Below are 17067 nucleotides of genomic sequence, written 5' to 3' on the forward strand. Positions count from 1 at the left end.
TCCATTCCTGATCCGGCTGAATAACTGGAAACAGGCTGTGGATTTTTTTACGACTCTTTTGCCATACTAGCCATATTCATGACATCATAGTTCACCCCTTCAACATCTGCCATTTAATTTACATAAAATCACAAAGTAAGCACAACATGGGTTACAGCAGAAAATGATCACTTCACATCACACAATGCATACTGATGATATAAAGTTACCATAGTAATCACAATGATCCATTAAAATACTGTAAATTAAAAACAAAGGAAGAAAACCACAGAGATCGCTTGAGCGCCCAATCATTATGGAGCAATTTACGCTTCCGAATTTACAAACGTGGGTGCATGTTTAGGAATCAGAAAAGCATGTATTCAAACAATTCTAAACGGAATAACCAAAGGATCATCCATGCACTAACATTTCTAGGCTTACTTCATGACTACGAAATGAATGCATTTTTTTAAATATTTGTTTTCTTGGGTTGGTACACTGAACATTAATTCTTATTCCTTGGTTTCCATTACAGATGATAAAGTCAAGAGACGGATGAAGCAGAATAAGGTCTCGCCAGTGCTGCAGAAATCAGGCCTTGACCATGCAGACATAGATACTCCCCGCAAGGAAGCTCTTCTGAAGACTGCAGAGGAGTACTGCGAACAGGCCAGGAGAATGGCACTGAAGGTCGATAAACTGAAGGGTAATTGCAAGGGTCTTCGGGAGATGATAAGAAAGAAGAAGAACGTTGAGGACATGGAGGAATTGGTGTCGCCTGGAGTGTGGTTATTAATACAGGGCGAGCTCCAGAATTTTTCACGCCAGCCAAGTGGAAGGAGATGGTCTTCTCAACTGAAAACTTTTGCTTTGGCTGCGTACAAGAGGAGTCCGAAAATGTACCGTTTCCTTCAGTGCATAATGACTCTACCCAGTGAGAGGACTCTGCAGAGACTGTTAATGAACATCCCATTGCAGCCAGGTTTCAGTGAAGTTCTTCTTCAACACTTACAGACTCTCATGGAGAAGCTCCCAGAAGATGATAGAAAGTGTATCCTGATGTTTGATGAGATGGCTCTGCAGCCTGGGTTGTATTACGATGACAACAAGGGATACATTGTAGGGTATGAGGATTATGGGTCAGGACTTGAGGAGTATGGTATACCTGATAGGAGCAACCAGATTGCTGACCATGCTCTTGTTTTCATGATTCAGGGTCTCAAACAGAAATGGAAGCAACCTATTGCTTTCTTCTTCTCTAAAGGAAGCACAAGGGCAGAAGTGCTTGTAAACCTAGTACAGTATGCTGTGAGAGCCTTATTTCACCACAAAGTTCTGGTTGTTGCTACTGTCTGTGATCAGGCTTCCTGTAATCAGCGGGCAGTGAAGATTTTACGGCAGTCATGTGAAGAAGGTACCTATGAACCGGTCTTCAAGAGTGATGGACGTCTGATTGTGTGCCTCTTTGATGTGCCTCACATTCTGAAAAATGTGAGGAATAACTTCTTAACAGCTGACCTGGTTGTAGGTAAAGAAGTTTCTTCTTGGGAACATATTCTGTCTGTTTACAAGCACGATCGGGAAATGTATCGTTTAATGGACAAGTTAACGGAGAAGCATATGTACCCTCGAGGGAAAGGAAAGATGCGTGTGAAATATGCTGCTCAAGTGTTTAGTGACAAGACACACAATGTTATGATGACATTCCATAAGCTGACTCAAGGCCAAATGGTTCCAGGTGCCGACATTACTGCAAGACGCGTCAAAGATATCAATCACTTCTTTGACCTGACGAACGGCCCCAGTGGACCCAAGGACAAGAGAAGGTTTCGATGTAATGTATCTAAGGACTCGCCGCACGTAGATGAATGGCGGAAAATGAAAGGAGCTCTTCACAGCTGGCGATTCCAGAAGAAAAGTGATGGATCTAGCAGTGTGCCTCCCTGTATTAAAGGTTGGATAAGCACTGTTACAGGAATGGAGAGACTATGGTCTTCATTGAAGGTTTCTTTCAAGTACATGAACCTTCGGCAGTTGAATCAAGACTCTCTGGAGAATTTGTTTGCGGTGGTGAGAGATACATGTGGAAGCAATGATTCTCCAACCTGCATTCACTTCATAGCCGCACTGAAGACAGCAGTGGTAAATGGTTTGGTATCACGGCAACTGAAGGGGAAGAACTGTGAAGACGATAATGGTTCATTATTGAGCAACCTTCAGACTTTCTTGGATGCGTCTACATTCAGCATTGGAGGGGAATTTGAGCAGTCCATGGAAGAAACCAACGATTTCTGCAATGAAGTTGATTCGTTATTGGAAAATTCAAATGGTCTGAAAAGTCCACCTTCTGTACACAAGAGTTACAACATCATGAAACTCCACAGACAGTCACCTGCGTATGTATGTGGTTTTCTTGTTAAACAGGTACTGAAGGACTTTGATTGCGCTCTCTGTCAAGGTCAGTTAACCTGTAGCATGGAGGAGAGGAGCTCAGACCACATGTTTATTGAGCAGTGTGAGATGGACAATGGACAGAAGCATCTCACTTACCCAAGTAAGGAGTGCATCACTGCTTTCATGATGTGCAAGAGAGAATTTCAGGAAATGTGGGAAAGGATCAGCCATAAGAGAAACGTGCGGGATTTAGTGAGGAAGATCTGCAGAGATACTGGAGGTGCGGATTATAATTGGCTTTCGTGCATGGACCATAAGGATTCCTTGGTGACAAGACTTGTTAATCTGTTTGCGAGGAATTTAATCACAACAAAAGTGAAGAGACTCCATGAAGAAAGTAAACTTTCTGGCTAACTGGGCCTTTGAATTAACATCTTTTTTCATAACGTGTTGACTGGTGCAGGACTAAGTTCCCTGTGTACCATTTTTGTATAACGTGTGGTCACTGGCGCGGGATTAAGTTCTCCATAAACTGTTTCTATGTAACCTGTTCCATCATAATCATCGTCACCATTATCATCCATTTCCCTCATCCAGCTACTCTCTGTGGGTGGGGAGGTAGGATACACCCATGGTGTCTCCTGCATGTCGTAAGAGGCGCGAAGAGTGACCCCTGCATTTTTTCTCTATGATTAGTGTTATGTAGAGGGTGGTTGCCTAGTTGTACTTCCTCTTAAAACAATCATCAGCTCCACCTCATTCAGCTCCTTCCATGTTGGGATGTTTATGGCAGTGGTGGTGGTGATGATTATTGTTTTAAGCAGAAGTAATATCTGCAATCGTCCTCTATCCAGGATCTCTCATATAAACTCACACCGAACACACATTGTTTGTATTCTGCGCTATGGCAGCTGCCTCGGCCTAACTTACGTCGCGTGGTCACCCTGCTTTAAGCGTGTATATAATCTTGTATCAAATGTTACCTTATAAAATATGCTGGAAGTGTCTTCTTTCCTGGGTGTATCTGGTAACCACTTCTGGCTGACGCGAGTGAGTTCAATAACTGTAATGTTTCTGATTTCATTCGTAATGCTTTCTGATCAGCTCTGATCACCTGTCTGCAGACACTTCCGAGATTGTTAGAAAGGAATCTTCTGCTATATGAGCAGGGGCTGAATCTTGTTGAAACCACCCCTTGCGAATTTTCTTTTTACGTTAACTGATGGAAGAATGTCGTCATTTACCGTTGTTAAAAAAAAATAGGCCCAATTATTCGTCTTGCACTAACAGCACACCAATCAGCATGAACATAATTAGGATTTTCTGCACACCAATAGTAAGAGTTATGACTTCACACGACCATTAAGATGAAACCAGAACTTTTACATACGAATATACAGTGTTGCAATATTAACTGTGCCAGGCTGAGTGGCTCAGACAGTTGAGGTGCTGGCCTTCTGACCCCAACTTGGCAGGTTCGATCCTGGCTCAGTCCGGTGATATTTGAAGGTGCTCAAATATGTCAGCCTCGTGTCGGTAGATTTACTGGCACATAAAAGAACTCCTGCGGGACAAAATTCCGGCACCTCTGCGTCTCCGAAAACCGTAAAAGTAGTTAGTGGGACGTAAAGCAAGTATTATTATTATTATTATTATTATTATTATTATTATTATTAACTGTCTCACCATTTTAACAGCTGAGATTCAGCAATTCAGGCTTGCCAGGTCAAACTCATGCAGGCTGTTTACCAGGTCAAGAACTATGTGTGCGTCTGTCATACAACAGATGCCGTAGCGCAGAGTACAAACACCAGACGTTCGGTCTGGGTTTACAGCACCCCTATATACAGTAATACTAATCTGTGAGGAAAAAATGGAAGGGATCCACCACTTTGAAAAATGAAAATATCGGCCAAAGAAAGACAAGGCCACGAAGAGCGTTAAAATGAAAGACTCCCTAGCCTTCGAATGCTCTAACAGCCTTGGGATCGGGAAAGAAGAAGAGTGGACCAAAGTCGGACAGGGTAGATGAAGGTGAGGAGCTTAGCCCAAGTAAGTGGAAGAAATGCCAGGACTCGGGGCCCCGTGGTTGCCAACCCACACTCTCAAGATGAGAGCCCCTGGGGCAGGTGATACCGTTGGTTTATTACTACCATCCGCACCCACAGGGGGGTGATTACGGCACCTTTCCATCTTCCTCTATCCAGCTGCCATTGTTCTTCCTTAACTGTGTTCCAATCCAGGTTTCAGCCATCTTATTCTGGGTCTCCATCATCCATCTTTGCATCCTTCCCTTTTCCATCCTGTAAACATGTCCAAACCATTTTTGTCCATACTGTCATAAAGCCTTTTCTCTCCAATTTCCTTCCCGACTTCTTCATTTCATACTCTGTCCTTTCTTCTTTCTCCTATCATACTTTCTTAAAATTTCCTTCAGTTGGTCTGGATTTTATTCTCTCCTTTTGTCATTGTCCAGGTCTGTGCTGCATGTATGTCTTGGACAAAATTTTCCGTAATTTCACCTCACATGCCCAGTTGCCCTTGTACTTTCTCTCTGCTCTCCGCACCACAAAATCATCTTCAAACATCATTACGTCCAGCTCCCTGTCCCCAAATTTTACCTTTGTCTCCTTCACAATTTTGTCCATAACAGTGGTCATGAAAAAAGACTATTGGAGGTAAACAAAAATGTAACAAGGGTCTCTTATAGAATTCCATCAGTGAAACCTTAATGTAAAAATTGAACACTGTAGCAGTACCAAACAGCTTCTTATGTCCGCTTGAACTGCTGACAGATTGTGATTACAAGAGACCAATTTTAGGCATTAAAAACTGCAAAATAGGCTGGCGAAAATCCCCGAAAGTATCTATATAGGCTCTATATATTTGCAAAATGGGCAGTTAAAATAAAAATATTAATTTTGTTCAAAGGTAATTTCTTTCATTCCAGGTTTAGTTTTTTCAAATTTTACTTGTTTTTGCAGTGAAATTAGAATTATACGCATTCTTAGTGTAAAGAAATATATGATCATGAACTTGCAATGAACTAGCTGTTGCGAGTAAATGATACTAGATGGATTTATTTGCAGTGTTAAAAAGGTAGTCGAAAAATAATTCCAAAGTACATTGCTTGTAAGTAGGTAGTCTATTATGTTATTCTCTTTACCGTATTAGTTTAATCAATCAGTATTTTTAGAACTTGTTGACATTCGACAGTTAATTAAACTCAACTCTATAGCCTGCCCGCCTGGATGAGTGGCTCAGACCAGGCCTGAGGCCTGGCCTTCTGACCTCAACTTGACAGGTTCGATCCTGGCTCAGTCCGGTGGTATTTGAAGGTGCTCAAATATGTCAGCCTCATGTCGGTAGATTTATTGGCACGTAAAAGAATTCCTGCGGGATTAAATTCTGGTACCTTGGCGTCTCCGAAAACCGTAAAAGTAGTTAGTGGGACGTAAAGCCAATAACATTATTATCTAGCCTACCCTATGACTATGAGTCATACTCATGACCACTCGAAATTGTCTGTTTTTTATTGGAAAGAACCGCTCTGTATTCTCTCAGTTTGTATGTCGCATCATTGCACAATACTTCAATAATCGAATCACAAGGTCACCTGTGTACGTGGACAGTGAACAGCGAATGAGTGAGTCGACTGATTCAATAGCTTAAATAAAAAGATGTTCAATCAGAAAACCAGTGGGCTGCTGTACATCTCAGGAAGCCTATACAAAACATGATGATTTTAAAAAATCGTCTGCTGATAGAAAGATACATTTTCAAAGACGACAGAGCTTGTTGGCCATGCATTTAGGGTCGCGTACCTATGAGCTTGCATTTGGGGGATGGTGGGTTCGAATCCTACCATCGTCAGCCGTTAAGATGGTTTTCTGTGGTTTCCAATTTTCACACCAAGCAAATGCTGGTGCTGTACCTTAATTAAGGCCATGGCCACTCCCTTTCCACTTCTAGCCCTTTCCTGTCTCATTGTCGCCATAAGACCCGTTTGTGTTGGTCCGACATAAAGCAACTTAATTTTATTTATAATTAATATGTAGGCTACTTGCTGTGGACACAGGTATTCTTACATGTAATTCATATATAGAGAGAGTTGCGACTTTCAGAGAACTGTGGAAAACTATAAGGTGGTGTTTTAAAGGGAGAGTTATATATATATATTAACTATGTATGTTTTGTGTTGTAATAAGTGTGTACAGTATTGCACAAGTATCTATTTTTTTTCTGCAGTTCAATTTTGAACTTATTTTGTGTTATGAACTTATTAAGAATATAATGAAATTTCCAAGATATTTGAAGTAATTTAAGAAAAGAAAAGACTAGGCAAACAATTGATAGGCAATCTCTCATCTGCGCAACAGTTCTAAATGCAGATCATTGATGATTGTGTGTACAAATATTTTTCATCTAACTCTATATAGTTATTTAATGGAGTTGTCACTGTCGGGGAAAGGCAAAGATGCAAGGAAGTGGCTGCAGTTGGATCCACGAGAGTTGAAGTCTGACGTTTAGTGCAAGAGAATTATCTGTTGCTATGGCAACGATAACAGAGATGCCTCATTTAAGGGAGCTATTGCCATGTGGGTGGTTGGCTTGCTGTCAGTCGCTTTTGTGATATTATTTGGAGTTGTACTGTGTTCGATGTGTTAGTTGGTGCTGGTTTATGTACCATACTTATTATTTTCATGTTTCTTTCCTCAATATTATTTTTATTAGGTTTTTTTTTTTTTAAGTTAATCAGTGGGCTAGTTGCACAGTTCTATTCTCTACTTAACATGTGGATTTGTTGAAGTTAGGCATTTTGTCAAACATCTGGTATCTAGTGGTAACGATCAGCCTGTAACATGACCCAGTGGAGACTGACATGATGTTTAGGAATTAATTGAACCCACTTTTCACATACTTCCACACAATGCTTAAAACAATATAACATTCCCCAAAAAATTCAGGTCTTACCATGTGTTCCAATATTTGGCAACTCGATTGTGTACCGGGTACTATGTATTTCAGTTTTGAAGTGTAATTTTCTTGATTACGTTTGAGCCTTCTACTTTGTCGAGTGCAAACATTTGCTTTTGGTGCTGTTTTATTTTATATATTTTGAGTTATTTATGTGATTTTATATGATGTGAGTAGCCTACTTGATATTTGTGCACGATTAATTTCTATCATTCCAGGTTTAGTGTTTTCAAGGTTTACTTGTTTTTTGAGAGTATGGAGTGAAATTAGAATTATACACGTTATTAGTATGAAGAAATAGTATTGATCATGAACTTACTTCGTGTTGAACTACCTAGCTGTTGTGAGTAAACGGTGTGTGTTTGTGCTTCTTACCTGTTGTTGTAATAAGTGTGTACAGTATTGCACAAGTACCTATTTTTTCCTGCAGTTCAATTTTGAACTTTTTTATTTTGTGTTATGAACTTATCAAGAATATAATGAAATTTCCAAGATATTTGCAATCATTTAAGAAAAGAAAAGACTAGGCAAACAATTGATAGTCAGTCTCTCACCTGTGCAACAGTTCTAAATGCAGATCATTGATGATTGTGTGTACAAATATTTTTCATCTAACTCTATATATTTAATGGAGTTGTCACTGTCGGGGAAAGGCTTTGATGCAAAGAAGTGGCTACAGTTGGGTCCACGAGAGTTGTAGTCTGACATTTAGCGCAACCAGCGAGAAAAAGTTGACTAACGCTGCTTGAAAATGGTCTGTTGCTATGGCCACGGTAACAGAGATGCCACATTTAAGGGAGCTATAGCCACGTGGGTGGTTGGCTTGCTGTCATTCGCTGTTGTGACATTATTTGGAGTTGTACTGTGTTAGATGTGTTAGTTGGTGCTGGTTTATGTACCGTACTTATTTCCATGTTTTTTTTTGTTTTGTTTTTTGTTAATCAGTGGGCTAGTTGCACAGTTCTATTCTCTAGTTAACATGTGGATTTGTTGAGGTTAGGCATTTTGTCAAACATCTGGTATCTAGTGGTAACGATCAGCCTGTAACATGACCCAGTGGAGACTGACATGATGTTTAGGAATTAACTGAACCCTCTTTTCACATTCTTCCACACAATACTTAAAACAATATAACATTCACCAAAAAATTCAGGTCTTACCATGTGTTCCAATATTTGGTAACTCGATCGAGTACCGGGTACTATATATTTCAGTTTTCATGTATCATTTCCTTGATTACATTTGTTGAGCCTTCCACTTTGTCGAGTGCAAACATTTGCTTTTGGTGCTGTTTTATTTGACATATTTTGAGTTATTTATGTAAATGTAACAAATTATTTATGTAAGTAGCCTAGGCCTATTTGATGTTTGTGCAAGATTAATTTCTTTCATTCCAGGTTTAGTTTTTTTCAAGGTTTACTTGTTTTTTTTGTTTTTTTTTTGTTTTTGTTTTTTTTTTTTTGTTTTTTTTGAGAATATGGAGTGAAATTAGAATTATACACGTTATCAGTTTGAAGAAATAGTATTGATCATGAACTTACTTTGTGTTGAACTACCTAGCTGTTGAGTAAAGGTGTGTGTGTGTTTGTGATTTTTGCCTGTTGTTTGGAATAAATTAATTAAAAATATAAACTGTGTACTTTATATGCTGCGTTTTACTGCTTCCTTGCCTTCTGTTTTCCATACCTATGTATCAAAGTCGTGGGAAGGGTTCAACGAACGAGGGAAAGAATGAGGTTATGTCAGATCGTGATTTAGGTAAGTACGAGCGTTTTGGTGTTTTATATGAATTGCATTAACATTTTCAGCAATCACTGTTGCATTTATTATTTAATAGATAAAAATTTACAATAAAATGCGAACGGTGAAACAACGATACAAGCTAGCATAACACAAGGGTTGCCAACATACAAGTACGGCAATTTCAATTTACTTTTTCAAGTAAAAGAGACAAGAGAAGCTTGTGATACAACTTTCCTGCCGAAATGCCATCATTATCTCTATTGCAATTAAAATTTTAACAAAATAACAACTATCATCATCGTGTGTATTACGAGGTAGTATCGTGGGATTTATTTCCTTATGTTGGCAGAGAGAGGATGGCCATTGTAGATTCCATGACCTGTTTTCTCAGCCAACTTTATTATACAGGAGTGACGGATCTATTTCTCTTACATGATCCTTGAATGACTCCAAGATCCAGGCAAACATTTCCGCAGGCAAAGCACAGATTATTGTAAAATACACTTGCATCTAAATCACTCGACATTTTGAAGTACATAGACACTGACGGAATAACACTACATCAGTTATATTCTATCTAAATTAATATTTTTCGAGGAACACGAATAGTTTGAAAGTAGAGAAGTGGCTTCCCTAACCCCCGACTTATTCTCAAAATGATGTATGCACGCTACAGTTTTATAATGGACTTCAAAATTATCACGATGTATATTCCTAATCCATTTCTCTCAATGTTATATTCCGTAGAAAACTTAATAATAGTTGTATGAGAGGCATTGCCATAGTTAGACTAAAACCCAGTCCACCTAGTGCACTCATGTTCTTTAATGGGTAAAAACACGATCAAAACAAGCACATTCTCACATTACTGTGTATAATTACAGATCATATGTGTCCACTGACTCATATAAATACACTCGCACACTTATATTCTACAAAGAAACTAACATTTATCGCCAACTTTCATAAAATTACACCGACTACATACGATAACAACAAACCAAAACAAACCCACATTTCCAACAATTCCGGCTACTCGATTCGCCATCTTTGAACGATCGAGAGTAGCATTAAGGTCTGAGGATTGGAGCAAGACCGATCTTGATTGGAGTCGGTCTTGTTTCAATAATCATCGCACATTCGCGCACATTTCTCGCATTAATAAACATCAATATGGCGTAGCTCAAATCGGGATAAACAATAGAATAATAATAATCGGGAGGCGGAATAAAACGTCGAAAAAAGGGAGTCTCCCGCCTAAATCGGGAAAGTTGGTAGGTATGCTTGTCATTTCACAGTGTAGTCATCGAGCATTCTGTCTTTTGGCAAGCATAACCCTGCAACCACACCCTGATAACAACGCTCTTTTAGTCACCACTTACAACAAGCAAGGACACTGCAGGCTTATTCTATCCCCATACCTTCTGAGGGGAAGAGGATGAACTCAAGAAACAACTTGCCTAGCCACTAAATATCTTGGAAGAAGAGCAAGAATGGAGAAGTCAAAGACTTAAGGACCTTTGGTGGAAGAGCACACAACAAAATGTACTGTTGCCAAATTCAGTACATTGTTTAATGTTAAATAAGTTAACTTCATGGAGCACTTTCAACCAACTATATTCAGCAGTCTTCAGCAACTGACTTCAGCGACGACAGCTGAAACCTCATGTCATGTTATCAACATTACGTCCGGTTCCATGGCTAAATGGTTAGCGTGCTGGCCTTTGGTCACAGGGGTCCCGGGTTCGATTCCCGGCAGGTTCGGGAATTTTAACCTTAATTTGCGGAGGCTGGGTGTATGTGTCGTCTATCATTTCATCCTCATCACGACACGCAGGTCGCCTACGGTAGTCAAATCAAAAGACCTGCATCTGGCGAGCCGAACTTGTCCTCGGACACTCCCGGCACTAAAAGCCATACGCCATTTCATTTTTATTTTTATTTTTTTTGCTAGGGGCTTTACGTCGCGCCGACACAGATAGGTCTTATGGCGACGATGGGATAGGAAAGGCCTAGGAGTTGGAAGGAAGCGGCCGTGGCCTTAAGGTACAGCCCCAGCATTTGCCTAGTGTGAAAATGGGAAACCACGGAAAACCATTTTCAGGGCTGCCGATTGTGGGATTCGAACCTACTATCTCCCGGATGCAAGCTCACAGCCGCGCGCCTCTACGCGCACGGCACACTCGCCCGGTCCATTTCATTTCATCAACATTACTATTAGAAAGGCAGTTTTGTAGGATTTAATCATATATGTGTGATTTGAATAGTGTGATTATTGAAAAGGCTGATACTTAGAGATAAAGTGTTTAATGATAGGCAAATATCAGCACAATCGGGATCACAAGAATTCCGGGTGAAAAAGGAAACAGGTAACATTTGGGTGAAGATTTTGGCTAACCCTGAGGATGAAGGAGAAGTAACCAAGACAACATCACATGTATTCGTCTTCCAGGAGGTGTCGCTTGCAACGCTGAGCACTCAGAGGCCACTCCCAACTCCATTTTTTTTTTTTTTTTTTTTTTTTTTCTTTCGGGAATTGATTAAGATGTTCCTCTAGTTCAACATTCTGGCTATACTAGCTTTTCCTAATCAAGGAAAACAAATAAGTAACTGTAATTTAATTGCAATGAAGTGTGCACGATGTAAACCTACCCCAATATATGGCATTTAATTGTTTGACCAGCACTGACAATGACTTCGTAGGAATGGTTTTCCAATTGCCCTTGCGTGTCTGATAATCATAATTATTTAATGCCAGGTTATTTTTACTTTGGTTTTTGAGGATAACAAGCAGCAGCAGTATTTAACAGGGCCTATATTGATGAAAATAAGAGTCATTCTTATAGTGGTCGAGCGCGATGCCATTTGATAATGAAGTCATAGTTTCGTACACAAGAGTTACAAAGAAACGGAGAATTTGACCCTCAATGAGTTGACGTACATAACATCTGTTGCCTTGAAGGAGGCGTGTGGTTCCTCCCTTCATTCCCCCTCTCTCTTCATGGTCGAGCCAGTGGGACGTGTGGGCAAGCGAGGAAGCAAGTATGTTCCCCTCCACATGTGTTTCACTCACGCTAGATATTCTCTTACTTCCGTTTGCTCCACCTCCCCTCACTCTTCAGATGTGTGCATGGGTTAACGCGTCTGATAGATGTGACCAATGAGAGAGAGTGTGTTCTGAGGGCTGTACTGATTTCTTACCTGAAATGAATATTGCTGGCCAGAAGATACTAAAGATTTCAAGTGTACAAGCATGGACATTATCCACATCAGCATTAACACCATGGAAGCCACATTCGCCATACATTACTCAGCTGGAAAGCAACCTTGAGGAAGAACAGTACCAGAGCACAGATTGTAGTCCAGCCGCTAGCAATTCAGCGACCGACAAGGAGAGGCCAGACCCTGTGTCCAACCGATTTCAGTAAGTTTCAATGTACCAGTTGGGGGACACTCAACAGTAGCTTGTATAAGGGTTTAGGTCAATACACTTTCGTTTTTTGAAAAAAAAAAAGGTTAAATATCAAGATGCAGAATCCACTTTCGGACCAAGTGAACGTGATAGAACACTAAAAAGAGCAAATGAACTATCATTTCACGAATTCTCTGTGGACCAGGACAAAACTAAGGAGTGGCTCAAAGCAATGTCTCGCGATACCTTTGCCCCTAACAATAATTCTGCTTTTTCTGTTGTTTGTAGCCTTCATTTCAGGAAATCACTTCAAAATTTTCGCATTTTTCAGAAATCACTTATTGTTTTCCATTTTAACTAACAACCTGACGCAAAGCTGAGAACACTACGTTGAAATCTATGAAAAAATAATCTGATGAATTCTGACATTGTTGAGATTTACTTAAAACTTAATTTTCAGATGTCAGTTTCACTGTAGAACAACTAGCATAAAGTGGAGATATGCCTGAAGCAGAAATGACATTACAACGACAAGGATGACTGAAATATCTAAGTTTGTATTATAGCTCCCTACAACCACCCTTGAATTAGCACTTCCATCTTAGTTTTCCGTTTCTATTTTAGGATATTTATTACCCCTAAATTTTCTTTCACTGAATAATCCTTTAGGTGGAGTCAAATTTCCACATGACAGCAACACATTTTCCCCCCACTCAAATCAAATCAATCACTACTGATCTGCTGATCTGCATTTAGGGCATTCGGCCAGGTGGCAGATTTCCTATTTGTTGTTCTCCTAGCCTTTTTTAATGATTGCAAAGAAATTGGATATGTAGTGAACATCTCCCTTGGTAAGTTATTCCGATCCCTAACTCCCCTTCCTATAAACGAATATTTGCCCCAATTTGTCCTCTTAAATTCCAACTTTATCTTCATATTGTGATCTTCCCTACTTTTAAGGTGGCCACACACGCCACGTTTTGCTTGACGATCTGCATGCACAAGTAGGCTTGCGCAGTCTCGGGCATGGCATGATAGAAGTCTGGAGCTGCTTGAAATTTTCCCGCGTGTACAAGCAAGACGCCGTGCAAGTTGTAGCGTGTGTGGTGACCGATGGCGTTCAGTTCCAACTTGAGTTAAAAATGTGAACGGAAATGTGTGAATTACGTGTGTTACCGCGTACATTCTTATCCGAGTTCATTGATATCTACAGACAAAATACTTGTCTGTGGAAAATTAAATCTAAGGAATATTCAGATCGGAATAAGAAAAATGTTGCGCACGATTTGTTGATAGAAAAACTCAAAGTGGTTGATCCGGAAGCAATAAAGATTATGTTATTAAAGACATTATCTCGCTTCGAACCTGCTTTCGGAAGGAACTAAAGAAAGTGTGAGACTCAAAGAGATCGGGAACTGGCTCTGATGAAGTTTATCATCCTACGCTATGGTATTTTGATGAACTGTTATTTTTGACAGATTAAGAAACCCCAAGATGAAGTGCCTGTATAATGCAGAAATCAATACAAGAGGCTGACATAATAAATGAGGTAAGGTAAAAAATATATTTAGATATATTATTGTGATATAATTATATAATTAGTACAAAACATATGGAAGCCTTTCTTTTACATGCAAGTTAAACTATTGTTTCCAGAACGATGACGACTCTTTTTTAACAAGTTGCGTTACGTCGCACCGACACAGATAGGTCTTATGGCGACGATGGGGCAGGAAGAGGCTAGGATACTGGCCGTACTTAAGCGACTGCAGCTATCGAGCTCGGTGATGACGATAATATTGATGAGTTTGAAATAGAAGAAGTGACATCACCGTCAGCTCCATCCTCTGAGTCCTCTACATCAAGGGCGTCCATACCCGGGGGCAAGATGGGGCTGCGGCCCCCCCCTATAGCTCTCAGGGAAAGGCAAAAATCTAGTGTAGTCAGGTGTTTTCCTTTCAAGAAAATGATTTAATAGTCAGTGTTACGTAGAAACGGTAGTATCGTCCTCCACCAACAGGCAGAGGATACCGCGGGTTATTCTACCGCAGAATACAAGTCGCCATTTATCTTCCAAAATATTAAAAATACTACGTACCCCCAGGTCTAGGCCCCCTCCTACAAACTGTCATATGGGCGTCCATGCTTTACATCAAGACGTCCAAAAAGGAGTAAAAATCCCGACCCAGCTTATGAGGTACTGCAGATTGTTGCAAAAAATCTTGAAGTCACAAGAGGAGGGAAAATATGTGACATTTGGCAGGCACATTGCAGAAGAATTGGCTGTACTTGATGACAACATGGCATCAGTCTGTAAGAAAGTCATCAATGATGCAATTTTTGAGCTCAGATGGAGACACTTAACCGAACATGAACTGTAGTGACGCGGGGAGTGTCATCCCACCCACAGTCAGTTGTGTACATCCGGACAGAGGACGATATGCACTACAGAAACTCACAGACTTCCTCAAGCAGTGTCACTGGAAAATACCTGTCAAGTTTTCAAGTAAGAAATAGCATAACGTTATGTAAGCCTACATTCAAAATCACTGCTACACTTAATCGATCATTTGGTCCCGCCATTCTACCCTGCCTTCATTATTAAAGAATTGCATGAACATATCTCTTACTTCCTTCGTCTCTTGACTATAATTCCTACTGAATCCTCTTAGTGGAATGAGCACATCATCGGCTAGCTCTGTATCCGCCGCGTTGATTCCTTCATAACTGAAAGGTTGTGGAGACCAGTACGACGTAAATCGACGACGTAAATAGTTATGCAAACAGCAATAAGAAATTCTAAATCGTGAGGCCATTCCGAAAACATTTTCCACTATCCTCCTTGCTCGTGAAAGCCTGTAGTTAAACACCTTTCGTTCTGGAGTGAGATCATTTTGCCCGAAGGGCTTTAAAAAGTCTCTGCGCAAGGCGAATGCTTCGTCTCCCACAAACACAAACGGAAGTTCGATTGTACTATTTTGTACACGTCTTGGTTTTGGCAACTGGAGATGACCAGCCGCTAATTTTTGGCAAAACCTTGTGTTTTCAAATATTCCCCCCATCTGAAATTCGACCATTAGTTCCAATGTCACAGTAAATATATTCATAATTTGCATTCACAATAGCCATTAACACTAAACTGTTTGATCCCTTGTAATTCCAAAAGAACGATCCACTTCCTCCAGGAGGGATTATTTTTATGCGTTTCCCGTCAACAGCCCCCGAGCAATGCGGGAATTGCCATCTGTCTTCAAATTTTGTTGTAATTTGTAACCACTCTTTCTCGCTTGACGGGAACTGAAAAATAACAGAAATACAAATATTAGAACATTTTCTCTTTCTTTTCAGGTAGCAGAAAATGATCTGTGAAGAACTGTGCACATGCACGAGTTGCAAATAAAGACGAAATATATTTCCTACCGATGGTTATTTATTATAATTATACATTTTGTATTACTCATCAATTTGAATAAATAATATCATACCTTGCAGTATTCTTCCTTTAGTTCCTCATAAATTGCTCTGCATGTTTCTGGAATAATTACTCCAAGGGCTTGTCTAGAAATAACAGCAGAGAACTTCAGATCTTCATAACTCCTTCCAGTGGCTAAGAAACGGAGTGTTACAATGAGCCTTTCGTGTAGAGTAATTGCTTGTCTCATGTCTGTGTCGGGTTTTTTAATTCGAGGAGTTATCTTATTAAGAAGAGTTAAATATGTCTCTTCATCCGTCCGCAAGTAAATACACCAGTCACCTGGTTTTAACCTCAATTCACTCAGTAAGTTCGTGTGCGAAAAATCTTTTCGTTTCAGTAGCCAGTTCTTCGTCCATCTCTTTCTAGAAAGTGTTTTCCTTCCTTTCTTCTTTTTGCAAATTATGGCAAGAGCTACGCATAATTATACTATCGTCCGACATGTTTCCACATAAGCTTGCGAACATAACTTCTGAGAAGGACTGAACGGTGTGTGTCAGTCTCCACGTTCCGTCTTGCTAGCGACTTAGGTTTGTGTATGCAAATCGTCAAGCAAAACGTAGCGTGTGTGGCCGCCTTTAAAGACAGTAACAATGAGGCAGCATCAGTCTGTAAATGGGCCGGTTTTTTGTGCATCACTCTGTAAATTACTCTCATATAGTTAAATTTCAAGTAGAGTTTGCTGTAATACCCAGAGGTACTCAAACAGACATGGAAAAAAAGCAAGAATGATTGCTAATACGATCAGGAGTGAACATTTTTATGAGGGTATTCTTGGACACACGTAATTTTGTAGGCTCCAAACCCTATATTGTGTAAAACACGCTGAGAAAATCAACGCGAAACATTCAACCATTGCAAGCATTTATGTGTCGACTTTGGAACATTCATGCTCGAATATCCGCGATCACAGCAGTTGTGTATACGAATGAACGGGGTTCGATTCTCTTTTTGTGTTTGTAACTGACCCTGTAGTACGCACTTTTTCACCAAATCCTATATACTGCTCTTTGCTGGTATGGAAACGCCAGGAAACGTGTTTGCAAAAATGTCCTGCGTTTCCTTAAATGAAACCGGTGAGACACGT

General features: G+C 40.0%; 1 protein-coding gene across 7 annotated transcripts in view; it reads right to left on the minus strand.

Annotated features, from left to right (window-relative positions):
• The window catches only part of LOC136858128 (beta-1,4-N-acetylgalactosaminyltransferase bre-4), a 508156-nt gene that overhangs the window by 51107 nt on the left and 439982 nt on the right, over positions 1 to 17067 (minus strand). The gene's annotated exons all lie outside the window — the stretch shown is intronic.

This window comes from Anabrus simplex, chromosome 1, assembly GCF_040414725.1.
Source record: "Anabrus simplex isolate iqAnaSimp1 chromosome 1, ASM4041472v1, whole genome shotgun sequence".
Lineage (NCBI taxonomy): Eukaryota > Metazoa > Arthropoda > Insecta > Orthoptera > Tettigoniidae > Anabrus > Anabrus simplex.